This window comes from Opisthocomus hoazin, chromosome 5 (genome assembly GCF_030867145.1).
Source record: "Opisthocomus hoazin isolate bOpiHoa1 chromosome 5, bOpiHoa1.hap1, whole genome shotgun sequence".
In the NCBI taxonomy this organism is placed as follows: Eukaryota; Metazoa; Chordata; class Aves; order Opisthocomiformes; family Opisthocomidae; genus Opisthocomus; species Opisthocomus hoazin.
This window is the reverse complement of record NC_134418.1, coordinates 88,318,944-88,333,823: the sequence shown is the minus strand read 5'-3', so window position 1 is coordinate 88,333,823 and position 14,880 is coordinate 88,318,944. Positions and strand designations below refer to the sequence as shown.

The window sequence follows — 14,880 nt, the reverse complement described above, 5'->3', positions numbered from 1 at the left end:
GAGAAAGAAATGCTGGCGACAGAGAGAGGAAGAAAGCGACAGGACAGAGGCAGAGAGGTAGAGAAAGGAAGAAAAAAGTAGCGACGAGTAGGAGGCCAGAGGCACAAGGAAAAGACAGGAGGAAGGACAGAGTGACAGAGAAAACCGGTGAGGGACAGGACGCCAGAAAGAAAGATACTGTGAAAGAGAGCGCGACAGGGAGCAGGACGCTGGGACAGACAGCAACCGAGAGCAACCGAGAGAACGGCAGCGAGGTGGAGCACAAGAGAAAACAGGGACTGAGAGCAAGACCGAGGGGTGAAGCAATAAATAATGGGGCTGGGGAGCAGGACAGCAGAAGAGAGAGACAGAGAAGGGGACACATAAGACAACCGCAAACTGAGAGGGAGAAGGAGAAGAGCACAGAGGGTCACAGACAAAAAGAGAGGGACGGCAGAAAGAGAAAAACAAGACGAGGGAGAAGGACTGAGGAGCAGAGAGAAAAAAGTACAGGGAAAAGGACAGAGATGCAGAAAACAAGGCAAGACTGGAGCCAGAACACAGGGCAAAACTGACAAGGACAGGCAGCGCAACAAAGGGATGGAGGAGGAAAGAACAGTGATGGGCCGCAGCACAGAGGAAAAGAGAGAAAAAGAGCAAGAAGAGCAAGAGAAGGAGAATGACAGGAGGGTGTAGACAGAAAGACTGGGGCACATCAAAGGGGCACTTGGGGGACACACACATCGGAAGGGTAGAAAGGAAAAGGGAGGGATGGGGAGCAAGACAGCGTGATAGAGCGAGATGGAGGAAATGGAGTGCAAGGGCGCAGAAAAGCAGAGGTACTGGGAAGAGGAAAGAACGTCAGGGAGAGAAAGGTGAGGGTGGGGAGCAGGAGAGAGGTAGAGAACAAAAAAAATAGCCACAGGCAGAATAACAGAAATACGGAGAATAAAAAATTACTTCCAGGCAGCAGGACAGAGGCACAGAGCAAGAGGAACAAAAAACCACAGGGAGAAGGACGGGTAACACACAGCACGACACTGTGGGAGTGAGAGGACGGAACAGAGCAAGGCAGAGGAATGAGGAGCAAAAAAAAAAAAACAACCCAGCAAACAAAAAGGGAACTGGACAGAGATAGGCAGCAGGGCACAGAGATGGAGAAAGAAAAAACAGCAACAAGGACAGGGAATGAGGAATAGAGAGGAAAAGAGCGGGACAGGGAAACAAATACAGACAAAAGAAGGGGAGGTACAGGGAAGGAAAAGAAAAGCTGGGGGGGGGGGGGGGGAGGAGGAATCACAGCAGCATGGGAGAGAGAAGGATCCAGGGGAGGGCCCGGGACGCAGAAGAGGAGCGACAGGGCCCCGGAGGCCCGCCACTCACCGCAGCTCTCACTCTCGGCGCTGCCGGGAGACTCTGCCGCTTCAGGCGCTTCTCTCTCCTGCGCTCCTCCCTTCCTCTTCTGTAACTCCGGTCGCTTGGCTGTCCTACACCTAAGAAAAAACACGCATGTGTCGCGGCTCTTAGGAGACGAGGCTCCCTAGGCACGTAGCCTCGCTCGCTCACGCGCTCCACAACCGTACCATGCTGCTGCTGGTGACACATACAGACCCTGCGGGACACGCTGGCGGCCTGGCCTGCTGCAGGCTACCAAGAGGGAGCCTTCCTCACCCGCAGAGGCAGGCTCTCTCCTGCCTGCGGAGCCAGGCAGCTGCCAGCCAGGTGGCCTTCCATTTTTTCTTCTTCTTCAGCCTTCTCGGGACTCTCCAGCTTCAGCCCCGCCAGCTCCCGTCCGCCGCCACTCAGCGCTCCGCCTCTCCCTTTTCGCCCCCACGACGCCAGGAGACCGAGGCCCGGCACACACAGCCCTCACAAGCCTGGAGCGGGCGCAGCCAACGGCATCCCCAGGGCAGGAACGGACAAACGCGTCCTCAGCGCGGCCCCTGCCACAGAGAAAGAAGCAGCGGCGACCGCGTTAAGGGAGGACGAGGCACGCTCGAGGCCCAGTGTGCCGCCCGCACCACGGGCCTTGGGGGAGGCCGGGGGCTCCGGGACAGGCTTCAGGGGACGTGCTGGAGCTGGGGGCGGCTGCGCGGGGCGAGCGGGGCCGGGGAGCGCTGCCGAGTTGGGGGGGGTGCCCGCCTCCTTCCCCCCTTCCCTTCCGTCACCTCCCGCCTCTGGCTCCGGGGCTGCCCGCACCCGCCTCGCCTCCAGCGCACCGGCAGCCTGTCACAGCGGACGGCTCGAAGCTTCCCGTCCCACCACCCTCGGGCAACCACCACGCACCCCCGCACCCGCCGGAGGGGAGCCCGCGCCTCACGGCTGGCCTCTCTGCTCCCCCGCCGCCCCGGCACCCGACACCAGGGCGCCGCCATGCTGCTGCGCCGCACTGCGCATACGCCACGCGCCGACGGCGCGCCGGAGGGGCCACAGCCTGCGCGCAACGCCTGGCTGCAGTACCGCTCCGGGTCGGGGCAGCGCGCGCCGCCGGCACGGGGCGGCACCTCCGCACGGCTCCGGGCAGCCCCCGACTCGCGGCTCCGACACGGCGCCGAACCCCCGCCCCTCCCTGTCCCCGACACGGACCCCGCCCTCCCGGGGGCTTTTCCCCGGGACGCGCTGCTCCATCCACCTCCCCCCCCACCCCGCGCTCACCTTCTCCCTCGCTGCAGCCGCAGCCCGGCCACGGCTCCGCTCCTCCCTCGGCTCGCACCGGCCCCTCCACGGCCACCCCCGTCACGGCAGCACCGGGCCCTCCACCGGCAGAGGGAGGGGCCGTCGCCATCAGCCGTGCTGCCCACACCTGGGGCTCCCCGGGCCCACGACTGGAGCCCGGCAGGAACAGGGGGCCGTCGCCCCTGCCCCACGGCCCGTCCCCTCCTCCCTTGGGCTCTGGCGCAGCCCCTCGTCCCGTGCAAACCAAGCACAAATGCAGCCGCGAGGGCAAAAGGGACCGCAGGTCTTTATTCAGTCACGCACCCAGCCAGTCTCGGGAGCCGCTCTGCTCCGGGGCTCGGGGCCCCCGATGCTCCCTCTGCCCCTCCGACACCTCGGCAGTCCTTCCCGCAGCTGCGCCCGTTGCTCCAGCAGGGAACAGTCGGTCAGTCCGCTCCCGGAGCGATGCGCTGCTCGGCAGAGGCCGCCAAAAATGAGGAGCAGGGTGCAGGCCACTACAAGAGAGGAGAAAAGTGACAGATGGCTGGACAGCGGCGGTGTAACGAGAAAGCACGAAGCGGGGAAAGGGACAGCGAGAGAAGCACGGGGACAGGCAGTCCCACAGAGATGGAGAAAGAAGCAGCAGGAAGAGAGGAAGAGTGGCAGCAGAAAGAAGAAGAGGGAGCAGGACAGAGACCGAAAATGAAGAACGGGGAGCAGGAAGGAGATGCAAAAAAAAACCCTGTAGCATTGAAAGAGGAAAAAAGAATAGCGGCAGGGACCTGGGCAAAGAGAGATGAGGAAATAGAATAGAATAGACATGGAGAAAGCAGTAGATCTGTGACGCGCTATGGAGCCGAGAAGGAAGGCCTCAAATCAAGGGACAAGGAGCCAGACAAAAGAGCACCAGAGACAGCAAAAGTACTGACAGGCTACAGAGCAGGAGGAAAGCAAAAGTAGTAACCGGGAGCTGAACAGAAAGAGGGGAAGACGGAAAAAAACGCCACGGGCTGCAGGGCAGAAAGAGGGAGGACCTAAAAGATGGGGACAAGTCAGAGACAGATGGAGAAAGACGGTACACAAGAGCAGAAAAAAAAATAGTCGTAGCAGTGTGGGAAAGAGAGGGAGCCAGGGGAGGGCCCAGGATGCAGAAGAGGGGTGACAGGGCCCCGAGGGCCCAGGACTCACCGCAGCTCTCGCTCTCGGTGCTGCCGGGAGACTTGGACACTTCAGATGCTTCTCTCTCCTTCTCTCTTCCCTTCTTCTTCTGTAACTCAAATCGTTTGGCTCGCCTCCACCTGAGAGAAAATGCATGTGGTTGTCTTAGAGCTCATACGAGACGCGGCTTCCTAGACAAGAAGCCTCACTGCACACTGTATGCAGGAATAGGACAGAGAAAGAGAGAGAATATGATGAGTGGGAAGCAGAACTCACAGATCGAGAGAGAACTTGAATCAGAGGAATAAACAAGGCAGGAAAGAGAGATAAAGACAGGGAAGAAGCCGGAAGAAAAGGGCCTTTCTGGCCTCTACTCGCACCCCCCAGCCTCCCATCTCTTTCCAGCCTCCTTTTTTTCTGGCCTCTACTCTCGCCCCTGGCCTCCCACCCCTCTGCGGCCTCCCACCCCTTTCCGGCCTCCTTTTTTTCTTTCTGGCCTCTACTCTCGCCCCTGGCCTCCCACCCCTCTGCAGCCTCCCACCCCTTTCCGGCCTCCTTTTTTTCTTTCTGGCCTCTTACTCTCGCCCCCGGCCTCCCACCCTGCTGCGGCCTCCCACCCCTTTCCGGCCTCCTTCTTTTTCTGGTCTCTACTCTCGCCCCCAGCCTCCCACCCCTCATCAGCCTCCTACCTCCCATTTTGCTGGCCTCTACATAGTTCAGCTTCCCACCCCTCTGCAACCTCCTACCTCTTTCCAGCCTCCACTCCCCGCCCCGAGCTTCCCACCCCCGTCCCCACACACTGACAGAAAGAGAAAAACAACAGTGAACAGGGAAAAAGGTATTAAGAAACAAAGAAAGGGTCAGACGAAGAAGAGGGTGGTTAGGGTTGGAACCCCAACACAAACCAGCAAGGGGCTAGTGGACAGAGAGAGAGGAAGAGAAGAAAGGGCCGGGAAGCAAGACAGAGAAGGAGAGAAAGGCAAAAAGGGAGAGCCGGCTGGACAGGGACGTATAGCAAGAAACAACCAGACAGGCAGCAGGACAGAGACACAGAGACAGAAAAACCGGGGGACAGGAACCAGGACAGAGTGACGGCGAGAGGAAACAAGGGCCAGGGAGCAGGACAGCGATGGAGAAAGAAGCACTGCGGCAGCAGGGTAGAAAGAGAAGGAAGAAAGGCCAGAAGAAGGATGGGGAATGACAGAGAAGGGAAAGAGAAGGACAAGGAGCAGGACAGATTGTCAAAGAAAGGGAGTGGGACAAGGTGATACTGAGAGAGAAAAAGGGGACAGGGAGGCAGGATAAAGTGAAAGACAGGCAAAAATAAGAGACAGGGGAGCAGGACAGAGACGGAGGGGGAAACGCCTCGGCTGGGCAGCAGGAGAGAGAGGCGGAGAAGGGAAAAAACAGCACAAAACCTGGGATGGCCAACCTGGGTGGGCGGGGAGCAGGTCAGAGAGCCGGAGAAAGGAAAAACACTGCTGTGGAGCAGCAGAGGGGAACGGAGAAAGAAAGAGAGCGAGGGGGAGCAGGGCAGAGAAACGGAGAGAGAAAATAAGTGACGGGGAGCAGGGCAGAGCACTAGGAAGACGAAAATAAGACACGGGAGAAGACCGAGGAGCTCAGAGAGAAAGAAGGGTCGAAAGAAAACGCCAGAGAGGTAGAGAAATCAAGAAAAACAGGGACGAGGAGCCTTGCAGAGACGGAGCACGAAAATGTTGGGCCGGTGAGCGCGAAAGAGGGAGAGAGAGACAGGGGCAGGGGGAGGAGATGAAGAAGAAAGGAGAGACAAAGATGGCAATGGAGCACAGGACACACAGGCAGAGAGAGAAAAAGGACAGTGAACAGGAAAAAAGGGACCGAGAAACAAAGAAAGGGTCAGATCTAGACAAAGAGACCAAGAAGAGAGGGGGCGGGGGGGGGTGTGCAGGGAAACCCCAAAACAAACCAGCAAGGGGCTACAGGACGGAGAGAAAGGGCCATGAAGCAGGACAGAGAAGGAGAGAAGGGCAAAAAGGGAGAGCTGGCTGAACAGGGACGTATAGCAAGAAACGACCGGACAGGCAGCAGGACAGAGAAACAGAGCAACAGAGACAGGGAGCCGGCTAAAGAAATTCTGGAGGGAGAAAAAGAGGGAGAGGTAGCAGGACACAAACACAGACAGAAGACGGGAGGTACAGGGAAAGGGAAAGAAAAGGAAAAAGAAAAAAAAAAAAAACAAAAAAACAAAACAATCACAGCAGCGTGGGAGAGAGGAGGATCCAGGGGAGGGCCCGGGACGCAGAAGAGGGGCGACAGGGCCCCGGAGGCCCGCCACTCACCGCAGATCTCGCTCTCGGCGCTGCCGGGAGACTCTGCCGCTTCAGGCGCTTCTCTCTCCTGCGCTCCTCCCTTCCTCTTCCGTAACTCCGGTCGCTTGGCTGTCCTACACCTAAGAAAAAACGCGCATGTGGCGCGGCTCTCAGGACACGAGGCTCCCTAGGCACGTAGCCTCGCTCGCTCACGCGCTCCACAACCGTACCATGCTGCTGCTGGTGACACATACAGACCCTGCGGGACACGCTGGCGGCCTGGCCTGCTGCAGGCTACCAAGAGGGAGCCTTCCTCACCCGCAGAGGCAGGCTCTCTCCTGCCTGCGGAGCCAGGCAGCTGCCAGCCAGGTGGCCTTCCATTTTTTCTTCTTCTTCAGCCTTCTCGGGACTCTCCAGCTTCAGCCCCGCCAGCTCCCGTCCGCAGCCACTCAACGCTCCGCCTCTCCCTTTTCGCCCCCACGACGCCAGGAGACCGAGGCCCGGCACACACAGCCCTCACAAGCCTGGAGCGGGCGCAGCCAACGGCATCCCCAGGGCAGGAACGGACAAACGCGTCCTCAGCGCGGCCCCTGCCACAGAGAAAGAAGCAGCGGCGACCGCGTTAAGGGAGGACGAGGCACGCTCGAGGCCCAGTGTGCCGCCCGCACCACGGGCCTTGGGGGAGGCCGGGGGCTCCGGGACAGGCTTCAGGGGACGTGCTGGAGCTGGGGGCGGCTGCGCGGGGCGAGCGGGGCCGGGGAGCGCTGCCGAGTTGGGGGGGGTGCCCGCCTCCTTCCCCCCTTCCCCTGCGTCACCTCCCGCCTCTGGCCCCGGGGCTGCCCGCACCCGCCTCGCCTCCAGCGCACCGGCAGCCTGTCACAGCGGGCGGCTCGAAGCTTCCCGTCCCACCACCCTCGGGCAGCCACCACGCACCCCCGCACCCGTCGCAGGGGAGCCCGCGCCTCACGGCTGGCCTCTCTGCTCCCCCGCCGCCCCGGCACCCGACACCAGGGCGCCGCCATGCTGCTGCGCCGTACCGCGCATGCGCCACGTGCCGACGGCGCGCCGGAGTGGCCAGTCCCCAGTCCCTGCGCGGAACGCCGGGCTGCAGTACCGCATCGCGGCCAGGGGACGGCGCCAGCGGACACGGCGCGGCGCCCACGCCCGGCCCCACCTCCGGGTCCAGGCAGCGCGCGCCGCCGGCAGGGGGCGGCGCCGCCGGCGGGGGCGGCGCCGCCGCACGGCTCCGGGCAGCGCCCTGCCGCGCGCCTCCCGCTCCGAGCAACCCCCGACTCGCGGCTCCGAGACGGCGCCGCACCCCCGCCGCTCCTTGCCCCCGACCCGGACCCCGACCTCCCGGGGGCTTTTCCCCAGGACCTGCCACTCCATCCACACCCCCACACACCCCGCGCTCACCTTCTCCCTCGCTGCAGCCGCAACCCGGCTACGGCTCCGCTCCTCCCTCGACTCGCACCGGCCCCTCCACAGCCACCCGGGCCACGGCAGCACCGGGCCCTCCACCGGCAGAGGGAGGGGCCGTCGCCATCAGCCGTGCTGCCCGCACCCGGGGCTCCTCCGGCTCCGGCCCACGGCTGGATCCCACGGTGCCGTCATTGGGCAAACACAAAGACCCTCTGAAGCCGTTTGGGCATTTCAGCAAGCAGGCAGGCGTCCTTTATTGCAGCACCGGACACACAGGGCACGGCTCCTCCCAGCGCGCACGGCACCTGTGCCACTCGAGCGGCAGTACCGAATTTTGGTCACCGGGTGGCAGCAGCGAGCTCTTGGACACGGCGCCACCGCGCATTCGCGTCTCCCGAGCCGCAGTACCGAACTTTGGTCACCGGGTGGCAGCAGCGAGCTCTTGGACTCGGCGCCACCGCGCATTGGCGCCACCCGAGCCGCAGTAACGAACTTTGCTCACCGGGTGGCAGCAGCGAGCCCTGCGGCACGCCCGGTCGAGGCGCGGCCGCACCGCTTTCTGGGGACCGGACGCAGCGGGAAGGCTGCAGAAAAACACACGGAACTGACCACAGAACTACCCTTCGTCCCGCGCAGCGGGGGCTGTGGCGGGACCAAGCACAATGCCTCGTCGCACATGCCCGAGAGCAATGCGGCTGCCCGGCAGCCGAGTCCCTGAAAACGACACCTCCCGGCATGCCCTGGCTAGCAGGGCTCGGCCGCCCGGCAGCCGGAAGACTACACCTCCCGGCATGCCCCGGGGAGTAGCGTGACCGACAGCGCGCCCCGCGCCCCAGCACTACAGCTCCCAGCACGCCGCGGGAGCTGCGGGCCTCGGCTTGCGGGGACACCGTGCCCGAAACGGCGCTGGACCCCCGCCGCTCCTTGCCTCCCACACGGACCCCGCTCGGCAGGTACCGTCGCCCGCCTCGGGGCTTTCCCCGGGACCCGCCGCTCCATCGACCGCCCCGCGCTCACCTTCTCCCTCCCTGCAGCCGCAGCCCGGTCACGGCTCCGCTCCTCCCTCGGCTCGCACCGGCCCCTCCACGGCCACCCCGGTCACGGCAGCACCGGGCCCTCCACCGGCAGAGGGAGGGGCCGTCGCCATCAGCCGTGCTGCCCGCACCTGGGGCGGCCCCGGCCCACGGCTGGAGCCCGGCAGGAACAGGGGGCCGTCGCCCCTGCCCCACAGCCCGTCCCCTCCTCCCCTGGGCTCTGGCGCAGCCCCTCGTCCCGTGCAAACCACGCACAAACGCAGCCGCGAGGGCAAAAGGGACCGCAGGTCTTTATTCAGTCACGCACCCAGCCAGTCCCGGGAGCCGCTCTGCTCCGGGGCTCGGGGCCCCCGATGCTCCCTCTGCCCCTCCGACACCTCGGCAGTCCTTCCCGCAGCTGCGCCCGTTGCTCCAGCAGGGAACAGTCGGTCAGTCCGCTCCCGGAGCGATGCGCTGCTCGGCAGAGGCCGCCAAAAATGAGGAGCAGGGTGCAGGCCACTACAAGAGAGGAGAAAAGTGACAGCGGCGGTGTAACGAGAAAGCACGAAGCAGGGAAAGGGACAGCGAGAGAAGGACGGGGACAGGCAGTCCCACAGAGACGGAGAAAGAAGCAGCAGGAAGAGAGGAAGAGTGGCAGCAGAAAGAAGAAGAGGGAGCAGGACAGAGACCGAAAAAGGATGGGGGAGCAGGACAGAGGCGCAGAAAAAACCTGCAACGGGCAGCACGACAGGAAGGGAGGAAAAAAGAATAGGGGCAGGGACCCGGACTGAGACAGATGGGGAAAGACAAAAAAAAAAAGCTACAAAAACAGGGCAGAGAGGGAGGAATGAGACAACATGGACAGGGAGCCGGGAACGCAAACGACGGAGGGAAGGGGCGAGGGTGGGCAGGACAACACGAAACAAACCACATAGCTACACGCTACAGGGAAAAGAGGGAAGACTTAAGAAGTAGGGAGCGGGAGCTGAACAAAAGAGAGCCAGAGAGCAAAAAGCCAGAGAGTAATGCGTACAGAAAGAAAGGGGGGGGGATTCTAAAACAGGGTCATCGGGGAGACAGACACAAGTAAGAAGGACAAAGGACAAAAGCAACAGGCTACGAGGTGGAGAGGGAAGAATCAATGAATATGGACAGAGCGCTGGCCAGAGAGAGACCGAGAAAGGCAAAAGATGGCACGGGTGACAGGGCAGAGAGGAAGGAATTTAAAAACCAGGCACAGGGAGTCGGACAGAGGGAAAGGCAGAAATAAAAGGAGAAAAAGTGACGGGCCACGGGGCAGAGAGGGAGGAATGGATAAAGAGCAACAGGGGACCGGACAGAGCACAATGGAGAATGGAAAAAAAGCAAAAGCACGCTCCAGGGAAGACGGAGGGATTGAAGAACCGCGACCAGGAGCTGGACAGCGAGACACAGAGGAAGACCAAAAAACCAACGAAACAAAACCAGTGATGGGCTACAAGATGGGCTGGGGGAAGCAAAAAACAGCGCCAGGGAGCTGGACACAGAGAGATGGAGACAGACAGACCAATAGCGTGGGGCTACAGGGGGCAGAGGGACGAATTAAACACTGAGGACGGGGAGCCAGACAGAGAGAGAGGGAGATCGCGGAGAACAGTGGTGGGTGCAGGAAGAAGAGGTAAGAGTTAATAAATGGGGACAGGGAGCCGCACAGGGAGGGACCGAGAAAGGCAAACACAGCAGCAGGGCATAGGGCAGAGAGGAAGAACTAAAAAACAAGGGCAGTGAGACAGACATAGAGAGATGGAGAAAAGAAAAAAGCAGTGGGTGATGTGGCAGAGAGGGAGGACTTAAAAACAGGCACGGGAAGCAAGAAAGACTGAAAGGCGGGGGGGCGGGGCTGAATCCAATAGGCAACAGGATGGAGAGGGAGGACTTAAAAGTGAGGGACGAGAAGCTGGGAAGACAGAGAGGTGGAGAAAGAAACAGAATCACAACACGCTACAGTGCCAAGAAGGAAGAAGCTGAACAACAGGGACAGGGAGCCAGACAAAGAGAGCCAGAGAAAGAAAAAATACCGACGGGCCACAGGACAGAGAGGGAGGAATGAAACAATAGGGATCCGGAGCCGGGCAGTCAGAGAGGGAGGAAGAAGAAATAGCCAGGGGCAATAAGGCAGAGAGAGAAGGCGGCAAAAACAGGGATCTGGACCAGATCGATGACAAAAGACAAGGACAGTGATGGGCTATAGGGAGGAATGCGAAGACAGGGGCGAGGCGCCAGATGCGGAGCAAGGCACACAGGAAGTACAGCAAAAGCTAGAGAGCAGAGAGGGAGGAATTAAACCACAGGGATAGGGAGCCGGGGAGGGAGCTGGAAAAAGGGATGCAGGAGGGGAGACGAGGAGGAATTAAAAAATTGGGATCCAGAGACCGAGAAAGAAGTAAAATTGCCACAGGCTAAAGGGCCCAGAAGGAAGAAATTGAAAACCAGGGAGCAGAAGCCAGCCAGAGAGAGACGCAGAAAGGAAAAACCACGATGGGCTCCCAGACGGAGAGGGAGGAATTTCAAAAAGGAAGGGAGCGGGAGCCATACACAGAGAGACAGAAAAAGGGAAGATAGCAACAGGCCACAGGGCAGCGAGGGAAGAACTGAAAAGTAGGGACAGGAAGCCGGACAGAGCGCAACGAGAAAGAAATGGCCGGGGGGGAAACACAGCACCACCACCTGCGACAGGCTACAGGGCTAGCCCAAGCTGGCCAGTGGAAATATTCCGTACCACAGACGTCACGCGCAGCTTATAAATGGGGGCTGGCTGCGGGGCAGGAATCAGCTCTTCTCGTTTCCGCGAGTTGGAACCCGCTCTCGTCCGGGAGGTCAAACTATTTTGGAATTTAGCGAAACTTGCGATTTCCGGGTTCCGCAATCGCTGTTCGGGGACTGCCTGTGCACCGGTCATCGGGTGGTGAGAGAAACTGTACTGCGTATAGTTTGGTTCGCATGTGCGTTGTTGCAATTATTATCATCGTTATTAGAATTATCAACAGTATTTCCTTTGTTGCCTTACTAAACTGTCTTTATCTCAACCGACAAGTTTTACCTTTGGTCCATTTGTCCTCCGCATCCCGCTGGGGAGGGAACGGGCCGGGGGTGGGGGCTGTGAGCGAGCAGCTCTCTAGTGCTTAGTTGCCGGCTGCCAAGTTAAACCATGACAGACAGAGAGAGAGGAATTAAAAAAAAACAGGACTGGGAGCAATCTACAGAGAGACGTCCGGGAACGAAAGTGTAAACAGCACCGCGTACAGGGCAGAGAGGGAGGAATTCAACAAAAATAATAAGTAAAGACAGGGAGCCGGACAGAGGGACACAGAGACAGAGAAAACAGCAATGGGCTACAAGACAGAGAGGGGGGGATTAAAAAATCCTGGCGGGGAGCCGGACCGGGAGAGACGGCAAAAGAAATGAAATCGCGCCGTGGCACAGGGAAGACAGGAGGACAACATTGAAAACCAGGGCCTGGGAACTGGAAAGAGAGCGCCAGAGAATGAAAGAACTCCTGACGGGCTCTAGGGCAGAGACAGGAGGAACGAAAAAACAGGGGCGGGGAGACAGAGAGAGACAGAGAGAGAGAAATAAGAGGGGGGGAAAGCAACAGGCCGCAGGCTCCGGAGGGAGGAAGTGCGAAAGAGGGGCTGGGAGCCGCACAGGGAGAGGGTGGAGAAACAGACCTGCAGAAGTGACAGGGTATGGGGCAGAGAGGGAGGAACTTAAAAAAATCAGGACCTTGAGCCAGAAGAGACGGAGAAAATAAAAATGGTGACGGGTAACAGGGCAGAGAGGGAGGAATGAAAAAACAGGGACAGGAAGCCAGAACAGAGAGACTGCGAAGGCAAAAAGTCCCGACAGCTTCCGCAGAGAGGGCGAGGAACTGAAACTTAGAGACAGGGAGTTGGACAGAGAGAGACAGAGAAAGAAAAAGAGAAAAAAGACGGAGATGCAGAAAGGGAAAAGGAGCGACAGGACAGAGAGGGAGGAATTCAAAATGAGAGGCAGGGAGCAGAATAGAGAGAGATAGAGAAAGAGGCAGACGCGCAACGTGCTACGGAGCTGAGAAGGAAGACCTTGAACCAGAGGGACAGGGAGCCGGACAGAGAGTCCCAGAGACGGCAAAAGTACCGACGGGCTATAGGGCAGAGAGGGGGGAAAGCAAAAACCGTGATCGGGAGCCAGACAGAAAGAGATAGGGAAGGAAAAAAAAGCCACGGGCTACAGGGCAGAGAGAGGGAGGACCTAAAAGATGGGGACAGGGAGCTGGTCAGAGATGGAGAAAGCAGGTACACGGGAGCGGGGAGGGGGTTGGAGGGGGCAGGGAGGAAAAAAAAGCCAAAAAAATCACAGCAGTGTGGGAAAGAGAGGGATCCAGGGGAGAGCCCGGGATGCAGAAGAGGGGCGACAGGGCCCCGAGGGCCCGGCACTCACCGCAGATCTCGCTCTCGGCGCTGCCGGGAGACTCTGCCGCTTCAGGCGCTTCTCTCTCCTGCTCTCCTCCCTTCCTCTTCCGTAACTCCGGTCGCTTGGCTGTCCCCCACCTAAGAGAAAACGTCCATGTCTCGCAGCTCTTGCGAGACAAGGCTCCCTAGACACGTAGCCTCGCCTGCTCACGCACTACGCGCAGGAACAAGACAAGAGGGAAAGAGAGAGAGTGAGAGAATGACGAGCGGGCAGCAGAACTGACGGATCAAGAGAGAAACTGAATCAGGGGAATAAAGAACGCCGGAGGGAGACAAACGTACAGGCAACAAGCCAGATGGACGAGGGCAGAAGACACACAGATCAGGACAAAGAGGTGGAGAAAGTGAAAACAGTGATGGGCTGCAGGATGAGAAAAAAGGCCGAGGAGCAGGACAGAGGAGAATAACGGGACAGCAAGCTGGACAGGGGCATATAGCAAGAAACAAAGGGACAGGCAGCAGTATGGAGATATACAGACAAAGAGTTACGGGGAGGATGGAGGACAGAGAGAATGAGAGAAAAGGGACAGGGAGGGGGGCACAGATGGAGAAAGAAATGCTGGCGACAGAGAGAGGAAGAAAGCGACAGGACAGAGGCAGAGAGGTAGAGAAAGGAAGAAAAAAGTAGCGACGAGTAGGAGGCCAGAGGCACAAGGAAAAGACAGGAGGAAGGACAGAGTGACAGAGAAAACCGGTGAGGGACAGGACGCCAGAAAGAAAGATACTGTGAAAGAGAGCGCGACAGGGAGCAGGACGCTGGGACAGACAGCAACCGAGAGCAACCGAGAGAACGGCAGCGAGGTGGAGCACAAGAGAAAACAGGGACTGAGAGCAAGACCGAGGGGTGAAGCAATAAATAATGGGGCTGGGGAGCAGGACAGCAGAAGAGAGAGACAGAGAAGGGGACACATAAGACAACCGCAAACTGAGAGGGAGAAGGAGAAGAGCACAGAGGGTCACAGACAAAAAGAGAGGGACGGCAGAAAGAGAAAAACAAGACGAGGGAGAAGGACTGAGGAGCAGAGAGAAAAAAGTACAGGGAAAAGGACAGAGATGCAGAAAACAAGGCAAGACTGGAGCCAGAACACAGGGCAAAACTGACAAGGACAGGCAGCGCAACAAAGGGATGGAGGAGGAAAGAACAGTGATGGGCCGCAGCACAGAGGAAAAGAGAGAAAAAGAGCAAGAAGAGCAAGAGAAGGAGAATGACAGGAGGGTGTAGACAGAAAGACTGGGGCACATCAAAGGGGCACTTGGGGGACACACACATCGGAAGGGTAGAAAGGAAAAGGGAGGGATGGGGAGCAAGACAGCGTGATAGAGCGAGATGGAGGAAATGGAGTGCAAGGGCGCAGAAAAGCAGAGGTACTGGGAAGAGGAAAGAACGTCAGGGAGAGAAAGGTGAGGGTGGGGAGCAGGAGAGAGGTAGAGAACAAAAAAAATAGCCACAGGCAGAATAACAGAAATACGGAGAATAAAAAATTACTTCCAGGCAGCAGGACAGAGGCACAGAGCAAGAGGAACAAAAAACCACAGGGAGAAGGACGGGTAACACACAGCACGACACTGCGGGAGTGAGAGGACGGAACAGAGCAAGGCAGAGGAATGAGGAGCAAAAAAAAAAAAACAACCCAGCAAACAAAAAGGGAACTGGACAGAGATAGGCAGCAGGGCACAGAGATGGAGAAAGAAAAAACAGCAACAAGGACAGGGAATGAGGAATAGAGAGGAAAAGAGCGGGACAGGGAAACAAATACAGACAAAAGAAGGGGAGGTACAGGGAAGGAAAAGAAAAGCTGGGGGGGGGGGGGGGAGGAGGAATCACAGCAGCATGGGAGAGAGAAGGATCCAGGGGAGGGCCCGGGACGCAGA

The 14,880-nt window shown here is 59.2% G+C and overlaps 1 long non-coding RNA gene across 1 annotated transcript; it reads right to left on the bottom strand.

The window, feature by feature from the left end:
• Positions 1-1,404: 1,404 nt before the first annotated feature.
• LOC142361478 (uncharacterized) lies at positions 1,405-2,363 on the bottom strand. The gene is made up of 3 exons (XR_012764125.1): positions 2,300-2,363; positions 1,563-1,922; positions 1,405-1,472 (listed from the first exon to the last, which is right to left on the bottom strand). It is a non-coding gene; the product is annotated as an uncharacterized LOC142361478 (long non-coding RNA).
• Positions 2,364-14,880: the final 12,517 nt, after the last annotated feature.